This window comes from Mytilus californianus, unplaced genomic scaffold (assembly GCF_021869535.1).
Source record: "Mytilus californianus isolate M0D057914Y unplaced genomic scaffold, xbMytCali1.0.p SCAF_20, whole genome shotgun sequence".
In the NCBI taxonomy this organism is placed as follows: Eukaryota; Metazoa; Mollusca; class Bivalvia; order Mytilida; family Mytilidae; genus Mytilus; species Mytilus californianus.
The window spans coordinates 1168272-1194684 of record NW_026262669.1 but is presented as its reverse complement, the minus strand read 5'-3'; the positions used below and the strand labels follow the sequence as shown (position 1 = coordinate 1194684).

The following is a 26413-nucleotide window of genomic DNA, read 5'->3' as shown; positions in this document are numbered from 1 at the left end:
AAATAGCTTAAACATGGACATATATGTACATGTATATACCAAATTATGCTTTCCAGATACACATTTAAATTGACATGAAAAGGGAAACTTTTATGTATTGTGTATTGTTTGCAGTATGTGCCTTCAGGGACCTGCAATTGGAAATATCAAAACAACTATAAACTTTATGTACACTTTACATCTATACTACTAAATTAACGATGTCCAGTGTCTTAACTGGCATGACGTAAAAACGTTAATCAAATAATTCAACTTAATATATAACTAATATAGGACATAATAAAATTGGGAACAGGGCAAAGAAGTATTCTGTGTACATGGTGTATGTGAAATACTATATAACTTTTATCTGCTAATTTACTAATAAACGAGATTCTAATTTTGATTTTATGAATGAACTGCCCAAGTTGATATGGGGTGATTCAGAGGAAAGTGGTCATCGAAAATAGAGACGTAAACTTATTTGCTTGGTGACATCAATTGTTCCGGGAAAAAACTCCAGTTTACACTTGGAAGATTGTGTTTACAAGAGAAACTAAATTTTGTTGTATTACTTAATGACCAAGGCTTACTTCCCTGGCATTTCAGGACACCTGTCTCAGGTCATGAACCAATAATTTGAAAATTATTCTAATCATCCTACTGAAGACTGAGATTGTTTTAGTAAGTACTAAAGTAGACAACATGGAACAACCAGAACTGCTTAAAACACAGGAGCTTCTGTAAAAATACACCTAAACATTCAGAGAAAAGTGCCTGCAGTATAAAATCTAAGAAGTAATCTTATGAAAAAAACATTTACCAAAACAAGCAGCTGAAGTGTTCGTTAGAAGAATCAAGGTATTCCTAACCCATTTTTCAGGAATATTTCATTTCCAGTCAAAACATATCCCATAATGCATTGTACAAATTATTAGACAAAACGAAACTAAATCAAGTTATGTGCTATATGTCATCGAAAATTTTAATCAATTTTATTTAAACCTATATGATGTTTTTTATATCAGGAAGTATCTATTTATTCATATGTTATTTCCTTTAAATTGTATTCGTTTTTTTTAATTTGCATTTTATAATAATCATTTCAATAAAGTGAAGAGACGAGGGAACTTTCAGTTTTACATTATTATTTTCATAGATTTTAATTTATTTCTGCTTTCAATTTGTACTAAAACAGACGAAAAAGAAAGCAAAGAACAAAGAATGATGAAGACGAGAAATGGAAGAAGAAAAAGATTCGTGGTTACCTTGAAGTTGATTCAGTATGACTTTTTGATCAATGGGAGGTAACGTGTTATTACTTTCTATACACCTTATCGATATTCATTCCAATCCGGTTAAGTTCTTAAATTACACAACTTTTTCATCCAGTTTCAGCTATCTGGAGCCCTTTTTAAACACTTTATTATGCATAAAACTTTTCAAAGAGTCATGTTTAAACAATCGTTAACACTTCAAACAAAGCATTTTCATTACTTGAATTTGTGTTTCAAAAAAGTGGATCACAATCTATTAAGTTTCAAAATGTTCACTTTCTTAACTCTTTCCTCCCACAGCTCGTTAGTGGTGACCTTTGTTTTTTACGACACCTGACTCAAACAGAAAGTTGTTTTTCCGTATTGGACTAAACAGCGATTAGGTGTATTACCAGTCAAGGATATAACTTAAACAAGTTATTACAGAAAATTAAAGGCAAACTGTTGTTGTGGAAATTCTGACAGAGTTATCTCCTCCTGTCATGAAAAGTGTTGAAATAACACATGTCTGCTATTGTACAAAGACACAATGTCTATACTAACGCCTCTCAGTTATCCCAGACATTTTCGTCGCAAATCGGGTCAGATACTTTCAAATTAACCGCTATTTGTTTTGTTTTTAAGATCTCGTGTGATTTCAACATGTTAACATTATTATTTTCGCCATTTTTTGGTAAAACAACGTAGGCATAAGTGATTGTCAGTTTGTTTTCTTCTTTTTCCCGGTTACGAGTTGAACTCTGCAATCGAGTGTTAGTTGTACTTTTTAAAGTAGTATTGTGATGATTACTTTGTCGTGAATAGAATTTTTTTTAGCGGAATTGATTTAATATTTTCACGTTTTTTACATGATTTTAGCAGTTCGTTAATAATACCTTAGAACTAAATAGTTATAAATCCTTCAATTTCAGTTGTAAAAATCTACTGCGCATTTTGGATTCAGGTTACTGTATTGATGTTTAGAAACAAGATCGGGTCAAGCCTGAAGTAACAACATGTCTGTTATCATACTTTCAAAGATTTTTGGGGGGAAGTCAACTTCAAACTGTAATAACAAGCATGTTGTTATTTGTGACTTGACTTATATCTTATTTGAAAACATGTTTTCAGTTTGTTTTCCTCAATGCGCAGTGGATTGATTCTATAACTGAAATTGAAGGATTAATAACCATTTACTTGTAAGGTATCAATGACGAATTGCTTAAATAATCCGAAATACATGAACATATTATATCAATAAAAAACATTTATTAACAATGACAGTTAGTTTCTTGATAATTGTTGTACCTCATTATTTGATTGTGAACAAACATCGAATGAACAAAAGTAGCAAGGCAAGATACATTGTCAACATTGAATTATTGAAATATATTTTTGTCATTTCCTCTTAATAATGTTTTGCTTCAGTACTAAGCTTATGAGAATAATCATGCATTATTAATTGTCTTTTTTACTAAATCTTAATTAATTTGATTTTTTATATTACGAGGCATTATCATGCTTTAAAAGCAATCAATGATGACAGTTGGAAAATTAAAGTACTCCTGAATATGCACATGGTTTTCCGTGTGTTAATTTTCTTTTTCGCCACCTCTTTCGTCAAAACAATATTTTTTGTGCCACTTTCAATTTTTTCCCTAACTAACATTAACATATTTTGTTCAATACTTTCCTCCTTGATAACAATGAAAAATTCAGATTGAAGCATTGTTGTCTACCTCATACATGTCATATCTATTTTGTAATCTACCTTGTAATAATGATAAAAAAAAATATTATTTTTTTTAAAGATACTGTAAAATTGCAATATAAATCGATGAAATCATCATATTTGACGACTGGGAACACGGGATTCACCTTAAGTCAGAGCATAACAAGTTACAAATGTTTTCTTTCGGACAAACGATAAAAGAAAAAGTAGAGATGTAAAACTATGCTTTACAGAAACATGCTGTGAAAAACGATTGTAAAGTACCCACCTTAAACAATTATTTCTATTAAAGTTGTAAGAACTCCTTTAGGTGACATTTTAACCACACAATCATACAATTATACAATACATTGAGCACTTTTATTCATTTGGCCATTGTTGCCAATAGCTATAAAATGCAATCAGCTGATTCTTGATTTTCTTTCAAAATCGTAATGTGTGTTGAGTTCAAGGTGAAATCCTAGTATTGTTAGTTTGTGATCAGTGAAAAAGTAAAAGAAACCCGAATAAAAAAAAAGATGGACGAAATCGACCCGTTATATTTCTTTCACTGAAGTCTTTCGTCATAATCAATTTTAATCGCCACAATTGCGAAAATGGCGACCGCAAGCGGAAACCCTGAAACATGTACATAACAACTGAACGTATAAAATAACTGAATGTTCTTCCATATTCTATCCCATGCTCTGATCAAATTTTATAAATTGTAATGGTTACCATTTCAGGACACTGATGAGGATGAGTTAGAAGAACTTCAAGATGAACTTCCTAAATGGAAACGAGAACCACCTTAAATGAATATGTCAAAATTAGACCCCAGAAAACCAAGAAGAAATGATTAAAAAAAAGGGAAAACCCTAATGATGTTTGCGACAGTGTCAGGTAAGACAAAATGTGAGAGAGACAAACAAAAATAGATGTGAAAAAGTTAGACTCGGCTATTTCTGAGAAAATATGAAATAGTGAAAATTAGAAACAAAAAGCCAGTGTCTACAGTATCAAGTAAGCCAAGACAATGGACATGCAGAAATAAGTGATTAAAAATTTTTTAAAAAAAACCTTGTTTGTACTAAAAAAATAGAAATATACGAAAAAGGATTCTTTTCAAGTACTTTAAAACTAAATGTCTTTAGAAATGTGTTTTAGATACTTTTAATACTAAAACCTTTATGGAAAATTTCTGGTGACTAGAATCTATACTTTCTTTTATAAAAGTACACAAAGTGTTAAAATGATTATCTGTTTGTCCTCTGTTTTAACTCAATTAGTTATTTTAAATCACTTATTTCAGTAAGTGTCCTATGGAGTAAATAAGAAAACATATGTAAAAGTAAGGTCCATATAACCATGTAGACACGAGGAAAATGTGAAGAAGTAAAATGTGATTATTTTTCACTGTGTCAGACAAGGGAGGCAACTGAAAATACACATATCACTTATGATGACAATGACTATCACATGTAATTTCTCTAAATTAGGTAAAAAAATATAACAAAAAACTGCAGTATCATAAACAATGTACAAAGACACTAGGTTTTGCAAGGAACAGATAATTTGTAAAGACTTTCAATGCAGATAAAAATGATATTTCTAAACTACATTGCTTTAATATATATATATATATTATTAAAGTTAATTCTTTGTGTTTTAGAAAACCAAAGTGAAAAAGAAACGGAGAAAATTACATCACTCAAGCATACAAGCCTGTTTAATGCTCATATTGATACACAGATGTGAGGAGAAAATATTATAGCATACAAGTCTGTTTTAAGCTTATATAAGAAGTACCATGTGGAAGGGGTTAAATGAGCATTAGCTGTCAAATTCATGTTCACCAATTCGACTCAAAATCTCATATGTTATTTATAACACATGGACTCATTATAATGTATCAATAGTTTATGTGTATTATAGAATAGATGCCATCTGATTAATCATCGAACATAAATATAATACAAAAACGCAGGCAAGCACAGGGAGTCATACTATAAAAAAAAAAGATGTGGTATGATTGCAAATGAGACAACTCTTTACAAGAGACCAAATGACACGGAAATTCCCAACTATAGGTCACCATACAGCCTTCAACAATGAACACAGCCCATACCGCATAGTCAGCTATAAAAGACCCCGCAATGACAAATGTAAAACAATTCAAACGAGAAAACTAACGGCCTATTTATGTACAAAAAATGAACGAAAAGCAAATATGTAGCACAGAAACAAACAACGACCACTGAATAACAGGCTGCTGACTTGGGACAGACAAATACACACAGAATGTGGCGGAGGTTAAACATGTTAGCGGGATCCCAACCCTCCACCTAATTCGGGACAGTGGTGTAACAGTACAACATAAGAACGAATTATAAACATCAGTTGAAAAAGGCTTAACTCATCAGATGGCTACAAATAGAAATACATCTAACAAAAACACAGAGTGGACGTGGCCGGGTATTTGTACATCCCAACAACAAAAAGACACCAAGTACAGATCTGAGAGTACTCGACGATTTTACTAGGTTTGTTTGATATGAAGCCATAAGTTAATAAAATATTGAATCAATGTTTTACCTGTAGTTGAATGATGTTTAGGGGGCACAATCAGTCAATGAAAGGGATTTTCCTGTACCAACAAATTCATAAATAATATTAGAAGCTGGAAACAAAAAATGAAAAAGCAACAGCGCATGGAATATAATATAAGCATTTTCTTTATTTAATTTTAATACATTATATTTCAAATTCACAAGAACCAAATTGAAAGAAAAGTTACCTAAATCGTATAAAAAGGATGATTTTGAAAATTGACAGTCATCAGACAACTACTGTTGTGCGTTTGTTTTTTCTATATTGGCTAGAGGTATAGGGGGAGGGTTGAGATCTCAAAAAACATGTTTAACCCCGCCGCATTTTTGCGCCTGCCCCAAGTCAGGAGCCTCTGGCCTTTGTTAGTCCTATATCATTTTTAATTTTAGTTTCCTGTGTATAATTTGGAGTTATGACGTTCATTATCACTGAACTAGTATACATATTTGTTTAGGGGCCAGCTGAAATACGCCTTCGGGTGCGGGAGTTTCTCGTTGCATTGAAGACCCATTGGTGGCCTTCGGCTGTTGTCTGCTCTATGGTCGGATTGATGTCTCTTTGACACATTCCCCATTTCCATTCACAATTTTATAACTACACGATTTTTGTCATCTCTTTCCTTTGATTAACAGATATGTAGTGGGCAGTAACACAGTAATGTTTATGTTGACTGATGAATCTAAAGCCTGGGAAGATAAAGATTTTTTAATCTATTAAGCAAGATGTGAAGAGGTTACAATAGAAGACAAAAGTTATCCAGGGAAAGGATAGTTATACAAATATTTATTTTTTATACCTTGCTTCTTATAGTAGGGGAGCCAGCATCTACGGCTTATACTTTGATACTTGATAGATATATGTGAACGTTTTTTGATACCAATATTATATGGTGCTCACGCGTGGAACAATTTTTATCGTTATTTTACCTTAAACTGGTCCCTATGTGTTGCTGCAAACATAATTATTGGCATAATGTCTTCATTTTCCTTGGAGTTCGGTATTTTTGTTGTTTTACTTTTCATTGTTATCATCTTTAATAATTGTTTATTTTATTGTTATGTGGTCCCTGTAGGACAGGAAAAAGTAATTTAGCAAGTGTACTTCTTGGCGAAGAAATTCCTCTTAAGTCGAATTCTACAAAAGGACTTGTCATTTATTTTGGCAGGAATTGTATTAATATTGAAAGGAAGAAAATGGTTCCGCTTCAAGAGGGTATGTCTGACTTAAGTATATTGAAGTTCATTTGTTGATTCTTTTTTGACCTTATCAATTTTGGTGGGCAGAAATCATATGATATGACTCATCAACTTTTCATACAACACAATGGATCATTTTTACTGATGTTTGATGGTAGATTTGGTTTACATAAACAGCTGGACGAATATCCGGAGGGGGTTACAGCTGCATGTAAGTAAAACCTATAAGAAGAAAATACCTAATAGAATCACACATCTGAAGATTGATATAATGAATATCTTAATCTTGGTGTTAATGTGGATTTTCATTAGGCCCTTGAAATTTCTCAAATATTATGCACTTAGAAGAATATAAAGCTGACATATATCTACAAATGATCTTGCATTGGTTTTGATAAAGAATTCAAATGTTCAAAAATTGATTCAGCCGAACAATGTTAACTGATTTTAGATGACATATTTCAGAGATGAGTCGTCGTAAACAGAAAACCTATCAAAGAATATAACCTCAGTGTATGTTATACTTGTCACATACCTTAGTTCACAGTAAATGCTGATTCATTCAAATACATGTTCCGTTTGGTCAAAATCCGATACGTTGGTTTATTCATATAGTCATTATTGTCTTCATTTTAAAAATTTACTGAATTTCATTTCAGTATCTATCTATGCATTCATGTATTACTTATCTACGCATTTTCAGTGCGGCAATATTGTGAATTGAAGTCATTCGAGGTCGGTAAAAATTTTACATTTTATTTCAGCAATACTAAAACACTTGGTTGATTCCGTTTTGACTTACACTGAAGACATTATGCCAAAGATTATGTTTGCAGCAACACACAGGGACCAGTGAAAGGTAAACTAACGCGTGAGCACCATATAATATTGGCATCTAAAAACGTTCACATATATCTATCAAGTATCAAAGTTTAAGCCTTAGATACTGGCTGTAGGTTTACAGATACTGGATACAGGTTTATGTATACTGGCTATAGGGTTATATATGCTGGTTATAGGTCTTCATTAGCAGTGCTCACATTGCATCAGCTTGACTTATAGTAGTGTATAGTAACAATTAGAAAATTGAAACAAGAATTTTGATTTAACCAAAGAATTACAAGAAAATCAAGTAAATATATATTTCTAATGTAGATGATAAAGGTCTTCCTAAATGTTTAACATAATTAGTAGGTTGATTGTTATAACTCTCGAGATACATGTTTGTACGGTCAAATATCTTAATATAAATGAATAGTCGTCTGGTTTGTAAATTAACTGACTTTCCTACTTTGACCATTTTGACTGGTTCTGTATTCGCATGACATCTGATTTATTTACAACCAGACAATTTAAACCTGTACACGCACCTGTTCTTTTGGAGTTCAATTGAATTTCTCAGTCGTTTTTACTAGGATTGTTTATCTTAAATGGATTTGCGAAATTTGAACATCAGTAAAATGATGTTGCTTTTTATTTATACTCAATTATTAATAGACAATGTGGTAATCTATTGTATTTACAGAATACATTTTTTCGTTTTCACGTGCATTCATTTTATAGCGTTTAAACTTTGAATTTGTCATACTATTTCATTCATCATCCTGTATTTCAACTTCCGGAAAGACAACAACAGTAATTACTCTTAATTCCATTATTCTGCTTCAAACACAGAACGATTCCCGTTGTTCAACAGCCACACTGAAGCCAGAAGGCACTGGTGCACTGGTAACAACGTTTGCTATTTGCTATTTTTTTCAATTTTCTTTCAGGCCGACGTTGCAAAGATGAAAGAAGATTTCATTCTGGTTATTTAACATATGTTCTGCAATTACGAGAAAATACATCACATACACCTGGATACTATGTATTTTTATCAGCGACGACCTATGAAATGGGTACCTTTGGAGTTGCAAATCTCCAACATGAGAGTGAAAAATGTAAACATCATTACCAAGGAAGATCTACGAAATGTTAATAAGCTGAATGACGACTTGGCCTTAACAAAAGATCAGCTGAACGACTTCCTTTTAGTCCAACACTCCCTTGGTAAACTGATGTATTACAATTCTCCTGGCTTAGACAATTGCATCATCATTCACCCTCCTGCATTGGTTAACATTTTGAGGTCATTTGTGACGGATGAGAAGTTCTTTCCAGCAGACCAAAATCTCTCAACCGTCATGCAAACATTGACACAGACAGGTAACATTTACCGAACAGATTTTTGTAAGCTTTGGCAACAAGATCATTTCCATCAATACAGGCAAGATGATTCCATTAAATGATTTGTCATACAGCTTCTTGTTCATTTGGATATTATGGTAGTCTCTAAGGTGTTGAAAAATTCGTATTCTGATGGGTACCTTGTACCATGCATAATCAAGACCCCCAGACCAGACTCCAAGAACCTGCAACATCATGGAGAAAGAACAGTTTGTCTGGAGTATGCATTAGCCAAAAACTCCATTCCAAATGCTCTTGCTTACAAAGTAATTGGGGCAGCAATAATCAATTGGCCATTGAAAAAAGAAAATTGAAATGCTTACAAAGTAATTGGGGCAGCAATAATCATTTGGTCATTGAAAAAAGAAAATGGAAAACCGTGTCTATACCACAAGGCGGCAGTCATGAACGTGAGTGAGGATAATGAACTCAGTATATGGTTAGAAGACAATCGACTTACGGTATACTTAACAAACCAGACATCATTACTCTCTATCTCACCTGATGTTGCAACAAGCATACAAGAATGTTTGACCAAGAGCATCGGGTCTTCCCTTCTCTTCTATTTTTTACAGTTTCGGTAAGAAAATCAAACCAACAAAAGTATTAGAACCGTACACCTTGGCGCTAGGTGTTCCATGTTGCAATGGTGTATGCTTCAAATCTGCAGAAGAGGTTAATGACGCCAAATTTTGAACCTGTGACATGGAAAAAAGCATGAAACAAAATACTTACTTTACTGGATATTTGATAAGGTAAGGCAATACTGTATGATGAATTGTATTAACAAAATCCTTTTAAGTCATTAGTGTATGTTTATAAGCATTACAAATACTTCTAATGTAATACACTCAACAGTTCCCAACCTTTATTCAAGTATAATTGAAAATAAAACAGAGATTATACAAACAACGGTTTCATGATCTTGTTTTGTTGTAAATGGAAGAGGCATCTGTTGAGCACCCTGAAAATAGATGATATAAATTTAAAAATAACGCCACCTTCTATATACCCTTCACAAAACTTATGCCTCGATTTTGTTTTATACATATTTACCAACATCTTATCTGTAGTATAAATCAATACACGACAAAAGCTCGTTATTTGATTACAAACAGTAAATAGTCTAATTTATTTTTCAGTCTCAAAAGACGTGTGCACTAGGATGTAAAGGTAACTATAGAAAACACAAGTATATGCGGTTATACATATCTGTGTGATGAATGGAATTAAAACAAACACAAAAAAAATAAGAATGCAGGAGAAAAGAAAGCATTCAAATCACTAACACTAGACACTAAATACTATTTGTTTAACTGGATTATAATTTTTAAGCTATATGGATATTGAAAATTACAATTATGATGTTATATGAAATAGTGTCACTTCATTTGAAATTGGCCGTTTCCGCATTTTTTGGATAGATTTGATCAAAATAGCATTCTGATTTCATACATTTAATGTTCAACTGAAATGTGACAAACGCTAGGACTGCTAGCAATGTTGCTTGGTGTTGACATACTGCTTGTACATGCCGACAATTACGTAAACGTTTCTGTAGATTTACATTAACCGTTGGATTAAGTCCAATGTGCTGAATTAGTATGAGTCATTGTTACCGCTTATTTCAACATAAGGTACAACTTTGATGTCTAAAATAAAATGAATTGAGAACAGTACCAAGTGATAAGCACCTAGTTAGACTCAGAGGTCAGATTATAATAAAAACATTTCAAGAGTTTTTCATTAATTTGGGAATGACACCAAGGCAATGGGAGAACACCTTAGACATGTATGGTGGTCACAGTCGTGAAGGCATAAGTCGATGGCACTAGTGAAATGAAAGGAATCTAAGTTATCAGACCTTGAAGACCCTTCGATGAAAGATCTTGCAGACGCCTTGGAAGAAGTAAAATTGGATAACCATGTTATTTGTCAGGTACAGGTTATGTATGTCTCCCGAAAATGTTCTGATGCAATCTGAACGGGGCTTTTATATTCGACTATAAGGTATGAATTTGTCTCATTGTTGAAGGCCATACAGTTGCCTATAATTGCTTACATCCACTTTATTAGAACTTTGGTGGATAGTAGTCTTATTGGCAATCATACCTAATCTCCTTATTTTTATATTGTTATGTCCATAATATTGTGTCACCTGCTTAAATCATAGAACTTTTCGGATTGATGCTCTATCGTGTTGTATTAGGTCAAGGTCTTATCATCTAATGCAAATGCATAATCTGGCAGTAGTAACATAGTTACGGGACTAATCATGGTACTTCATTATTTCTAAATATAACTTGTTGAACTTATCTAGTGTATCGTCTTTTCAGGTTTTAAAAGAAATCAGTGGTTCCAAATATAAATGATGAGCATAAAATGACACTTAGTGTGGTTGCTTCGACTGATTTCAAATACTCGTACGTGCTTTTAGATACACGATGAAATATTAGCACTCATGATTAATGCTGGTAAATGTGTTTAAAATCTACACTTGTAATACTCATATTTTATGATACATTATTTATCATGAGTTACAAAAAACTGCTAATTTCAACATTAAAAAAAAAGTAGTATTGACCCTTTTCACATTATTCTAATATTACTTTCTTTATTATTATTTCTTGCTATATCACAATCAATCCTGAGTCCCTATTCTTTTAATATCTTATTACAACACATTTCCGTATTTCAAAAAAGGCTCGGCACTCCTTTTTCATGCTGACAATATTTTAGTACTGTAAGTTGGAAAACTTTCGCATCGTTTTTACTTAGCGATTTGACAACTGCATTTTAATTCGCGCTGTTTTGAATTCGCTATTGACGGGGTCTTTACAATGTTATATCAATTAATTTCAAATTTTACAAGGGTGTATTGAAACATTGAAATTCGTTCAGAAAAACTTGTTGGTCTGACCAGTGTGAACAGTTATCGTTGTTTCATTAATGCACATTTAGGTTTAAAGTTAATTGATTTATATCAAGTAAAATAACATCTCTTTATGTATGTTTGCATGTAAAAACACAAAAACATATCAACAATGAAAACTTTTCCAAATAAGCTGCATGATACGGCTAATTAATCACCTTATGCAATATCAATAGTTTCCGCTTGTTTTTAAATCGTTTTTATGAAATGCTCCTTTTCATAAACCTATTGGTATAGGTTCATGTATGGTCATACTTTTAATCGGTTGTCCTTGAAATATTCGCGGAATTTTTATTTTCGCGTTTCAACTCTTATCACAAAATATAGCGAACATTAAACTGCCGCGAAAATTACCCTTTTTACAGTATAAAATAGAATGCGTTCTGTGTTTCCACGACGACGGATTGATCTGAACAGTAAACCATTATGAATATAAAGACGCAATGTTGGTACTTTAATACATGCTGCCAATTTTTGTGTATTTGAGCTCTAGAAATGTTTAGAAAAAGGATCAGTTTTTAACACACAATAGTTGTACAGTGGCAATAAATATATAAACGTTGTATACTGATTTTATCTTAATTGAAAGAGCTATATGGCCGCCAAATACTATGTCGTATTTTTAAATGATAAATATTGGTTATTATGGGAATAGGCAGTAATTAGACGTGTTAATGCTCATTAACTTCTGATTTGATTTGGCCTCACAACTGTTTTGATTCCCGTATCACGGAGGGTTCATATGACATGTATGAAGACAACATACGCGCTGAAATTCCAAATGTATAACCCATAGATCGATGACACTACGACTCGACGTTTGGTCTGCAATGGGCATCACCGACCATGTAGTCAGCACATGCCTGTCAACATGAAATGTCACGGATATGTTCATTTACTGAACATTACTGTTTATTAAATGATGAATCATTCGAAACAGTAATGAATTCGTATAACCCTAAAATAGACAGCCGTATCCGTATTTGACACAATTTTTCGGAATTTTGTTGTTCAATGCTCTTTAACTATATATTTGACTTCGCCTTTCAACATCTTAATTAAAGCGCCACTGGTAAGCCTTATGTAGATAAAACGCTCGGCAGTCGTACATAATTGTAAGCTAGGTAATATTGATGAGTTTTTTATTTATATAGGGTGTAAATTTAAGAAGAAATGATAGGTATACAGGTAATACCTTTTTTTCAATATTATTAGGTCTTTCCACTATTTTGTGGAAAAACCTACTGTATTTGTTTTGATTATTCTTTTCTTTTTCCGCCAAATTTCAAAACTTGTTTTGTGGTTTCGCTTAGATTTTTTTGCATATGATATCGAACAGTTATTGCGCTTTTGAGACTGACCCTGTTTAGTCGAAGACTTTTTATTGTAAGTGTTATCTCACCAAACACTGTTTTCTTTGTTGTGAGATCTTCCCCGTAACCGTAAAAGAAGGCGACAAATTTATTTTACTGAATTGCTCGTTATATCCTCAGGATGATTTATCAAATTTTAACCGAATCAATTCGTAGACTCCATATGACAGTTATTTCCCCTTTTGAATTTGACATAAGTGATATGTCAATGTATCACATGAATGGTAAGTAATGCAGACCTAAGGTACGTGTATTTGGGGTCCTGGGTTCATCAAAATAAATTTGAGGTCAAGGTCAAAGTTCAAGTTCTAAATTTTGACTTTTCATTGTTCCGATATCTCCTCCTTAACCGTGAAAGAAAGCGACAAATTTATCCTAAAGATGATTTGTCAAATTCAACCGAATCAATTCGTAGATAGATATAAGAAGATGTGGTATGAGTGCCAATGAGACAACTCTCCATCCAAGTCAAAATTTATAAAAGTCAACCATTGTAGGTCACAGTACGGTCTTCAACACGGAACCTTGGCTCACACCGAACAGTAAGCTATAAAGGGCCCAAAAAAATTACTAGTGTAAAACCATTCAAACGAGAAAACCAACGGTCTAATCTATATAAAAAACGAGAAACGAGAAACACTTATGAACCACATCAACAAACGACAACTACTGAACATCAGATTTCTGACTTAGGACAGGTGCAAACAAATGCAGCGGGTTAAAACGTTTTAATGGTACCAAACCTTCACCCTTTTTCTGAAACAAAAGTGTAACATCAAAACATAGAAAGACACAGTATAAAATATCAACTGAAATAGCTTAACTCAATCAAAGGACATATTAACACCATTGAACATACACTGAACAAATAAATTTGACCTATGACACAATGTAAATACAAAATAAATAAACTAAGGGTAGAATAATAAAAGTAACATGTTATATCGGTAAGAAATATTAAACAATTAAAGAAAAACAATATGCTCGAACAAAAATATCAGCCATTTGTAATAACTTTAAACACAGGTAAATGAAAATAATTTTGTTGTTAGGTCTACGTGTACAGTACCAATAGAGAAAGGAAATATTTTTACAAAATAAATAATTTTGATGTTCATAGTACGAAGTGAAAATTTATAGTTATACCAAACACTTATCAAAGCTGGTATATAGACCAGATATAACCCTGAATAACATTAAATAACAAAAAAGCAATACAATTAGTATCAACAGGTCAAATAAACAAGAAAGTACGATTTGCCAGTTATTTCCCATTTTGAATTTGACATAAGTGATATGTCAATGTATCACATGAATGGTAAGTAATACAGACCACTGGTACGTGTATTTGAGGTCCTGGGTTCATAAAAATAAATATGAGGTCAAGGCCAAAGGTCAAGGTCATGTTCTAAATTTTGACTTTTCATTGTTCCGATATCTCCTCCGTAACCATAAAAGAAAGCGACAAATTTATTTTACCAAATTGCTCGTTACATCTTTAGGTTTAGGATGACCATTTGGACCGAAGCTATCCGGAGACTCCATATGAGAGTTATTTCTCTTATGCATTTGATATAAGTGATATGCATTTCTAACTGGTAAACCATAAGTGATAGAGACCTAGGGTCTTTTGATTTGAGGTCCTTGGTCCAAAAAAAAAAAAAAACCAAAATTAGGTCAAGGTCAAAGGTCAAGGTCATATTCTAAATTTTGATTTTGGCTTATGTTCACTTCTTTTCAAAACCATATAAGATATCGACTACATATTTTTACTAAATTGTTAGTTTTGACATGTCGTAACACATACATTTTGGTTGAAAAGGTACGCTGACATTAAATGGGAGTTTTCTCCCCTATTATATCTAAAATTACGCGTATGATGATATAACTCATTAAACATATATAATAAAGACCTAGTGTCTTTTGATTTGAGGTCCTTGGTTTATGACCTTGAAATTGAGGTCAAGGTCATAGGTAAGTTTGACGTTCTAGATTTTCACCTTTGCTTTAAATTCATATTTATACATCATTAAGCCATATGACTCTGTGCATTAGGTTACAAGCCATATGACTTTGAAAAAGCAAACCGGAAGTGGCTATTTTTTGTACTGATTTTATGTAAAAGTATATAGAACAATATATTTTTGAAAGCAGTTTCAAATTATCTATCAAATAATACCGGAAATTACATTTTTCAGACCGGATGTATCAAATTACCTCCGTTATTTCAGACAAAATTGTATACAAACCATATATTTTTTGAATCAGCAAACAATAAGCTATCATTTGACACTGGTAATGACATTTTAAACCGAATTTTTATATTTTCATATTAAAATAAATCTTTAGAAGTTGAAAGACCTTCAATTGTTCTCTAAACAATTGGTTTTTAATTGTCTTATGTATTTTGTCAGGTTTTCAGAGAAGAAACAAAGTTACTAGGTAAGAGCTGATAGAAAGGAAAAAAAATAAATTGTCATTTTCCTGGCTAAAAATTTATAACAAAAATATCATACTGAATGGTAAATTAAAAAACCGGGGGAAGTCAATAAAACTGACAAAATCAAACGTTATCAACAATCAGAACGAGTGAGAAACAGTTGTGATATTCCTGACTTGATACATGAATTTTAGGAAGAAAATGTTGGGTTAAACCTTGTTTTACAGCTAGCTAAATCTCCTACTTGTATGATAAATGTTTATTTTTTTCCGTTATCTTGACAAAATTGGGTAAGCAACCCAAACAGACATAATAGGTTAATGTGACAAGAATTGGGATCCAGCATCCATAGCTGTGTAAACATACATCTCAGAACACAACTGACTAAACAATTCAAAGGAACATACAAATAAATCTTAACAAAGACGCAAACAAAAATTGTTGTAAGTGATAGTAAGTTGACAAAGACGCATAGAATGAAGATTGATTCACAAATTTATCAGTAACTGCAGCATACATGTTCAGATTTAAATCAAGAGAAAGAGCAAACGTCATTAACAAGTGTATTTCTTTTATGTGTCCAATTCCCAAAACAGCTGATGCTTACTTATATGACAAGGAAGACTTTCAAAATTTGAACACCAGGATTGATAAGTTGAATGCACATTTGTTTTTGCAATGTACTGCATCATTGTTATTTCTTTAGAAAAACTAATCATGACATTGTAAAACAGAAATCACCGAGTCCCTTATAAAATGGCAAAATCTAAATCTCTAACACATCAAACGAATGAAAAACAACTTTTATTTTTAGAAAATTGTGGATTAAACCTAGTTTTATAGCTAGTTAAACCTTTCACAGACGCATACAATTCCATTATATTGACAACAATATTTGAGCAAAACAATAATGTAAAAAATTCAGGCACAGCAGTCAACATTGTGTTATAATCTTACCATAAAAACAAACAACTATATCAACAAAGAAAAACAAAATGGCAGATAGACACTCTATAGACAAGTCACATAAGCATGAATGAATGACAAGTATACATTATTATTTAGGGATCAGCTGAAGCCAGCCTCCGGGTGCGTGATTTACTTGCTGTGTTGAGTTTGAGTATCAGTTTTATTAAGAAAACCAAAAGATGGCCATAGCACAACAACACAATGGCGGGGTGTATAAATACCGAGCCACACCAAAAGAATATCACCAACAATTGACCACAAACTGAGTAAAAGCAGTAAACATCTTTCTATAAAATAAATGGGGAACCAGACAAACCTAAACAGCACATTTTATCTGAATGAACAAAAACTGTTTGATCACGCATTCAGAAGCGCATTTAAAATCTAAAATGCACTTCGAGCATATGGATTTCTATTATTTGAATATGTCTTAAGGTGTGGTTAATGTATCCTCAATATATTGTTTTTTTTTCAGCAGATAAGCATTAAACAATATTGTTTCATATGCAAACATCAATATTTTGATTGTCTAACAAAGTAACTCGAAATTCATAGAAAAACAAGGAACCCAACTTATACACAACCATAATGCATGAACATTAAGGTAGCATTTATATTTGTGCATCCGAAGCGCTTTTCTAGACGAATCTTCATCAGGAAAGCATAAAACCTACTTTTTAGTTATCTACGTATGGTCAATTTTGCCTGATGCAGTTCGAACATTAGTTTCGTAAGCACTTCTAATTATACCAACAGAATATTTTTACGAATGATTAATTTAAGAAAAACAATGGAATCACTCCTTTTTATCCTTGTAATCAAGATAAAATATTCGTAAACACTTCCTCAGAACAATGGATCTCGTCTGCGATTGCTGCTGTCAGTATAAATGTTAAGTGTTGACTGCCAATACCTGAGGTCAGTAAGCAGAAAAATATTGAACAACACAGGATAAGTTCCGCCATATGTTCTTGTGTTCGTCTCAAGTCCTAGTATATGATTGTCTTTAATTATCTTAATATTTTGGGAGTTTTTCAAAGTATTTCTTTTCTCAAAAATTCAATTACTATACACGATTTAGAGTATGTGTCATTAGTGGCAAAGTATTCATTTCAGTTTCTGTTTAGGACGGCGACTGGTTTTCTCAACCCTTCCCATAATTTTAAACCACAACAAAAATATGTAAATAACAAAATCTCTTAAAAAAACTCCAGTGTTACCCTGTCGTGATTGTCTTCTTCGGCGGAACTTTATTATTTGCATTGTTAACTTCTGTATTATCGTAATGAAAAAAAAAGCATAGTTCACGCTCAAAATATGGGGAACAGAACGTCACGTTTGTTTTAATAAATTCCATGCGGCGCGCATAGCTGTAATTTATTTATCATCGCATCCGGTGTGTATGTCCGTATTTCATTTATCCAAAGTGTATCAATTGTAACAAAGTATGCATTGCATACGGCGTGTATGTACGTATTTTATTTATCCAAAGTTTATCACAGAATGCATCGCATTAAAATATAGATCATGGCTTAAAAATTTGATAATCCGTAAACAGAAACTGGAATCTGTTGGCTCCTTTTCATTCCACGTAGCCCATTTCTTTAGTCATTTTGTAATAATTGCAGTACAGAAATGTTGTTGATACGAAACGTACCGTGATACAATAATATATTGGCCAATTACCGATACGATTCTGCTATTACACACTTTTGACACAAAATGTTCCCCTTGTCAGTTGTAAACTGTTTCTATTTTGGACAAATTTGGCTGCTGTCCATACAAAACATTCAACAATGAAACTGGTATCTAAGTTTTTTTTTCTACTTTTTAATGAAAAATAACTATTGATATCAAACGTTTTCTACTTCACCATCATATTAAATTTGTGTATAATTGAGAAAATATTGGACTTGATATTCATATAGACACTTCGTTCATGTGACCGTTTTAGATCAAAATTGCTTTACTTATAGCATTATATAAGTTCAACAAGACATGTATATACATTTTTTTGTAAATCATGTAGATGTGGTATGAATCGTAATGCGACAGTTATCCAACAGAGTCCTCGAGTAGCAGATTTAAACAATCAACGGTCATTTTACTGCTTTCATCAATTAGCAAAGCCATACTGTAAAGTAAGTTCAAATGGCTCAGACATGAAAAGATGTTAAACAATGCAAAAGAAATAACAACTTATAAATAAATCATGTTCACTTAGACTAAATTATCAATCAGTACATATCCAAATTTAGTGACAAGACTTCATGAACAGTCTGGGAAAGGCATGACCTTGTGCAATACAAAAAAAACCCCACATAATATGCAATGAATACAAAGTACTGTGTGACATAGTTAAGGAAATAAACCGACATGTCAGTAAAAAACAAATGAGGATTTAAATTAAACACTGTAGAATATTGTTTTCATCGGTAAAAATATCTAAGTAAAAACATAACTAAACTGTGTTTTATTAAACAAAAAACAAAAAACAGTTATTGAGGCCATTTTACCAATTGGACAACTTTGAATTGACGTATAGTTAATGTGTTGATTTTACTTACAAAAGTATACAGTTACCAGAGTTATTTGCAAATAACAGTTATAAGATGTTTTAAACAATTATTTGGATACAAAAGAAAAAAAAGATCAAACAATATTTATATGCAATACAACTTACAATAAAGCTAATGAACCATTGTTTCCTAATAGGACAGTTGAAATTATCCCTGACAAGTCTACACACACTACCTTGATCTCTGTGACCATTATGGAACATTTGTGTCAAGGATGACCAAGTATAGCTTGAATTCGCTCCTTGTTTCCCCTTCCGGACTTATTACGGCATTAGACATAGCATAGGAATGTTACCACTTGTGCAGTATTATTCTTCTTATTTTCTGAGATCACTCACCTTTTTTATGTTGCCAAATCTTCAATTTGATTGTTAAATATTGTTTAATTTCCTTGTCTATTCAACAAGTTAATTTCACTTTTTTATACTGTTTTAATGAAAATAGATTAAAATTAAAATTAGCATTAAAAAGGTTTCCTGACATAATCATTTTAATAATTTCGCTATAAATCGAACCAAATTGGACATTAATTGATTTTATTCGTCTCTCACATATTCTAGTTTTTACTTCCAAATAATGGTATATGTCCAAATCTAAAGGAATGGTGAGCATTAGACGAATTTTCATATAGTGCCATCTGTAAAAAGAATACATACTTAATAAATAGCATCCGGAGTTATTTTATGGATTGTTCCTAATCGAAAAAAAAACGAAAAATAAAACGAAAAGGAAAGCCAATGGAGTATGAATACTTGAATTCCTAAAGACCTATATGAACAAATGAGACCTACAATAAATTGTCAAATCCACCTAAGTTAAATAATATGCATCAGTAGTTTATCGATGTTCACATCTCGTGCAGATCATACAAACCAAGATAAAACAAAACACAAAGGAATCAAACGGGTATGTGTATTTTGTTATGCTTGTATCATCTGCATTCCGAATCCACACTCCGAAGTGTTACAATCGAACAATTTACAGAGCAGACGCCTATCCTGGTATCTACAAATCGAGGACCGCAAAAACATGTCACTATTGAGCTGATGCAAAGATACCTAATATCTATCAACCAATTCGTGGAAAAAACCAAATTAAAATAACACTGTATAAATGTGGTGCATCCAAATTTTTTTGTATGTATTTTTAACAGGAAGGCTAAAACCCACATATTTAAAACCCAATGATGTAAAACGACCTGACTAAGTGAAGAGCTGAATAACTAACAAAAAGGGGAATCAAAACTAAAGTACAAATTCGAAGAGAGACGGACAAAATTATGTAAAAAATTTAAACGACGAAAATATGAACTACAGTCTACAAAACACCATATACAAAACTAAAGACTTAGCATCCAAAGCCCGCAAATATCCAGGTATACTCTGAATGAGCGAGCTACAGGACATCATCAATATATATGAAGGTAAAATTTAAGAACGGAAATCTGTATCTTTATAATGAAATAGGTTTTACATTCATTATGTGTCTTATAAGTACAAACAAGTATAGTTCAAAATAAGTACCAAACGAATACCGACTGTTCTAAAATTATCAATTCACCTAATATTTGTTTAGTTTATCAACCATGTCAGTACCGACATTCTGACTACTGAGCCTATCTGTTTTTTTTGTGTACAAACACTTGGTTGATTCCACTACTGTTGGTATTCTGTCAACGAGGGTAACATTAGAAAGCACTTTCTGGAACGTTTTATTCCTTTTTAATTTCAATATGCTTCAACATCGTAACTTATTTGGCTTTTCAGTTTTTGGATTACAGCACCATTGGTATGTATTTGAAGAAAGATTGACCTGGAATGTTTGACTACTTGTCGTAAATGCAAGCAGAAGACGAAAAGTAAAATTACCCGTTTCGACAATATAACTTGGTTCCAACCTACTTTTTCAAACATGGGTAAAAAAAAGCACAAACATTTAACTTATTTGTTTGATTGGAAAACAGTGTTTTTTTCATATATATAAGGCCTAACTTACATTAATTATATTCCGCTCAAGTACTAAGCAGATAGTTTACCATACAGTGAATTAAAACACCGTTTGCCCATTTTAAAGTTTATCCATAATTCTGGCATGATTGTGTTGACAACTGTGTATGCAGGTAAAAAGCTGCAACAAGAATGAAAATACCATATAATATTTGGAAAAGCTACATAGTGTACCAAAAATACAACAATAATAGTGTAATTTCTCAATTAAAATTGACAAAGTTGAGCAAGTGAAGAAGATACAAAAAATAGCATTTATCAACCTCAATATCAAATTAAATAGATGAATGTACTAAGACATATTAAAACTTGACAAGTGCTTTAGCAGAAACACTAGAAATATAGCTCAAACGGGGTTCCATACTCAAAATATCATAGAAAAAATGAATGTAAATACTTTGCTCTAGAACTTCATAGTTTACTTATTTGCATCAAAAAATGAAAGTGCACATATACAGTATAAACCTTACAAATAAATATTTAACTTACATAGTGGTTTGTCAAAAACGGATATCAAAGTTACAGCTCGATAAAGTTTAACATTGGTCCAATGTCGTTGTGGTTCACAATTGATAACAGGAAACAGGAAATCAACAAAGTAAAAGTGAAAGTGAAAGTGAAAGTAACTTTAAAGTGAAAGTGAAATTACAATCAAAATAAAGGTAAAAAGAAAGTAAAAATTAAAGTTCTAAAAAATGAATGTAATGAATTACTGATAATAAACATGATATACAAACAGCACAAATTACATATGACAGTGATATTTGTATTTTCAGTTGCCTCCCTAATCTGACACAGTAGAAATAATCACTTTCAACTTCTTCACCTGTACCTCATTTCCAAAGGAATATATGGACCTTACTTTTACATATGTTTTCTGATTGTCTCTAAAAAGTACTTAATGAAATAAGTGTTTTAAAATAACAAATTAAAATAAAAAAAAACAATTAAAAAAGATTATTTGTTGCTTAACTAGCAGTGGAATTAAAAACGAGGACAAACAGGTAAACACTTTATGTACTGTTGTAACGAAAGTCTACATTCTTGTTATCAGAAATTTGCCATAAATGGAGGGGTTCAGTTTTAAGAATATCTAAAAAGATACTTGAAAATAACCCTTTTTCAGTAAAATCTTTTTTTTTAAAATAAATTCTTTCAGTAAGGCTGCGTTTACCAGATATTGTAGAAACACATCCTTACACAAATAAGATGTGTTATGATTGCCAATGAATCAACTCTCAACTACAATTTGTCTTTCATATGTTCTGAGCAATAACGGACTTTTTACATTTATTTTGAGTTGTCTCTCTTACCTGACACTGTAGCAAATACCATAAGGGTTTTTCTTTTCTTTGAGACCTTAATATTTTCTTCTGGTTTACTTGGGTCTAACTTTAAAACATCTATCATATGTGGTTTTTGTTTCCGATTTGGAAGTTCACCTTTTTGTAAGTTATTAGCATCAATGTCCTGAAAGGTAACTATGGTTAACATGACAAGTTAATGAACTCGACTGATTACAACCTTAGAATTGTGATTGTAGCAAGACGAATCATTGATAAATTTATGCTGGGGGGGGGGGGGGATGTTCCAATTAACTGAGGATCAAGTGGAAATGATATAATACTATTTGATTAATTCAATGACAATGTTGACCACGAAGCCTGCTTTACTACTTTTGTTCATTCTATTGTTGATCACAATCAAATAATGAGGTAAACTGATACTTAGGAAACTATGAATTTGTTTAAGTAATGAGTGGTACAGATCAGTCACTGGAAAGGGTCTCTATTTCAAGTTTTGTGCTATGTGATAATGTCGAAAAATTAAAATAAAATGCCCTTATTGAATCATAGGTATCTAAAACTCAGATGTTGATTTTCCGCAGTAAATGCATCAGATATTGGTAAAATGTATATATCTCTCCATATAATAGCCTAATCATGGTGGCAATAAGTATTTTTTTTGTCAAAAAATACATGATAAGGTTTATATTTTTGCTATCCAAAATATGAAAAATTCTTAGTTCTCAACCCTACCATTAAACGAATTGATTCAAAGTGCCATTACGCTGCCACAATCAATATTTTTTGATGTCACATTTTAACTTTAGACTAATTTTATTTGTATGCATGTATGCTCATTTGAATATATTTCTGTTAAATGAACAAAGTCAGTTTAGTGTGCTCCAACCGTGTAGTTATTTACATTAAACAGAAGAAAGGAAAGGACAAGTGATCATGATACACCTTATGGCTATTCAATTCCATCCGAACAATAACCAGTCTTTTACACAACTTCTTGTTTGTGTCAAGTGTTGCAAAAAAAAGGTCATCAGCAATGAGCTGAGGGAAGGAAAAGTTTAGAAAGTGAAAATATTGAAATTGCAATAGACATGATAGATTATGATGAAGACATAATCTTTCAATCAGTTTAATTGAAGTTTGGAGCTGGCATGTCAGTTAACTGCTAGTAGTCTGTTGTTATTTATGTATTATTGTCATTTTGTTTATTTTCTTTGGTTACATCTTCTGACATCAGACTCGGACTTCTCTTGAACTGAATTTTAATGTGCGTATTGTTATGCGTTTACTTTTCTACATTGGCTAGAGGTATAGGGGGAGGGTTGAGATCTCATAAACATGTTTAACCCCGCCGCATTTTTGCGCCTGTCCCAAGTCAGGAGCCTCTAGCCTTTGTTAGTCTTGTATTATTTTTAATTTTAGTTTCTTGTGTACAATTTGGAGTTTAGTATGGCGTTCATTATCACTGAACTAGTATATATATTTGTTTAGGGGCCAGCTGAAGGACGCCTCCGGGTGCGGGAATTTCTCGCTGCATTGAAGACCTGTTGGTGGCCTTCTGCTGTTGTCTGTTCTGTGGTCGGGTTGTTGTCTCTTTGACACATTCCCCATTTCCATTCTCAATTTTATGATCTTTTTTTCTGAAACACAATTTAGAGTCATAAAAATACGTTGCTTGGCGTGTTTATGATGTTTTGAACATATCTCTTTCAAAGTTTTTTTTTGCAAAAAACATTGTTTAAACAGGGCATCAGATAGCTTCCACTGGTGTATGATGTAATATAAAACTTTTGTACTTTCAGAACTTATCCCGATTGAAATAAATAGAAATCTGACGATGTTAAAAATCAATTTCTGTAAAATTTAGTAAATATCAAACCCTCACCAATTGAAATATAACAATATTTTTGGTAACAAATTTCCTTATCAATGAATAACTTATTGTTTTCCCACGAAAGGTGTATAATCAAAATATGGGACATATTTTATTGCCGGATTTGACACCCGAAACTCGTATCGATTACATTGTCGGGTCATTTCATAATTATCGATATGATATGGAAACAGAGATGTGACAAATTACGTATACGTACTCGCTATTATTGACGATAATATACAGCCCTACATTACCAATTTGAAACAGTTTTGAAATTAAGATTAGAAATATCCTTGTATTGTCTATCAATTATGTAAAATGTTTAAATTCTTTTCAAAATGATAACATGAACAATTAAACAGAAACTGAAGTTGTTTTTAAAAGAAAAATGGCAATTGCGATTATAACTTTATTTCGTGTTCATATTATCCAACAATAAAAAACGAACTTTAACCTAAAAAATGTTCAAATGATACAATATCTATTCTAAGATTTTGTATGTACAGCAAAAAATATCTGTCTTAATAATAAGATATTTAATTAATTTCAAAATGATAAAAAAAGAAAATGAGACAGAAACTAAAGTTTATTTTATTAGAGAAAATGGCAATTGCGATTATGATTTCTTTCCTTTTTTTTGTTTGCTTTTACTTTCTAATTATCAACTGTGACATACAATAAAAAAAACTTGATTAATAAATATATATAATATCACCTTATGTCATGCGATTTTCTGTCAAACAATTTGTGTTTTTTTGTTGTTGTTGCAAGAATTATTATCTTCGGTAAAAATATCTTTATTGAGGAAACAATTATGCTAAAAGGTAAAATAACAAAAACTACAGAACTCAAAGGGAAATATAAGCTAGCCGACCCCTTCTTCCATTTGATAAAACCTTATTATGTATACGTTTAAAAATTGAAAGGGTTGCTTATATTTTATTTCACATTTGGAATTTAATTGTTTTTAAAGAGTTTGGACTCCTGTGGTGTAGTAACTTCATGTGTACAAGGTGTAAAATTAAACTCATTAGAACATGTTGTGATTTACCTGGTACTCAACTAATCCACAACTAATATACATGTCATACTTTAAAGTTATAATGTCTTGGAGACATGTGTATATTCAGATGAGAAATTAATTTTCATTTTTAAATGTTTAATCTTGAAAGTAAATATTTCGTTAAATATTATGTGTGTTGATCAATAATTATTTTCTTAGAAGAAAATTAGTATTGTAATTATTGATGATATATCATTACATTGATTTCTTTATCAAGAAAAAAAGAAATCTGTCGCTTTATTAAAGTTATATAAGAATCTATTCCATTACAGAAGTGTGTCTAAATGCAAGGTGATATCAAATAAAATCGGTGGCAAAAATTCAGTGACCGTTTTGCAACCTTTTAAGTCATTTAACAAGCTGGATATCTCTCTTTTATGTGTCAATCTTAATGACAAATGATGTTTGATGTTTCATAAATTTACACAGCCGTTGACAATTTTCACTCCAAATCCTTGCAAGTTTCGTAAAACGTGTGGAGACCAGTGATTGGGTCATATCATAAGGAAAAACCTACTGAATTCTAATCCCGTTATTCTAAAAGTCACCGATACAATATACCATCAACATTTGACTGTTACTGGTCATTAAAGTAAAGGTGTGCTGTAAATAAAAGTACACGTATCTAGTTACTATGTTTTATTTTCAAGAGATATCAAAGACACCATTAATTTTTATTTCATTATTTCAATGACACATCTTTATCATTTTCAATTTTAAAAGGCGTTCAAGTACTTTTTAAGCATCTATCTAATGGGAGTAATTAAGAAAACGTCATCTCCCACTGATAAAAAATTCGTACTGATCAGTTTCATTGTACTCACGAATGTTTTTCTTCTAGCATTTCTCGTCTTTATCATTTTTGTATTTCTGTTTTGTCTATTTTAGTACAA

At 31.8% G+C, this 26413-nt stretch overlaps 1 long non-coding RNA gene and 1 pseudogene across 1 annotated transcript; one reads left to right on the top strand and one right to left on the bottom strand.

Moving 5' to 3' along the window:
- Positions 1-200: 200 nt before the first annotated feature.
- On the top strand, positions 201-6327 carry LOC127731795 (LRP chaperone MESD-like; annotated as a pseudogene).
- Positions 6328-9831: 3504 nt separating this feature from the next.
- On the bottom strand, positions 9832-21855 carry LOC127731644 (uncharacterized). Its single transcript, XR_007995660.1, has 3 exons — positions 21767-21855; positions 21267-21398; positions 9832-9942 (listed from the first exon to the last, which is right to left on the bottom strand). It is a non-coding gene; the product is annotated as an uncharacterized LOC127731644 (long non-coding RNA).
- Positions 21856-26413: the final 4558 nt, after the last annotated feature.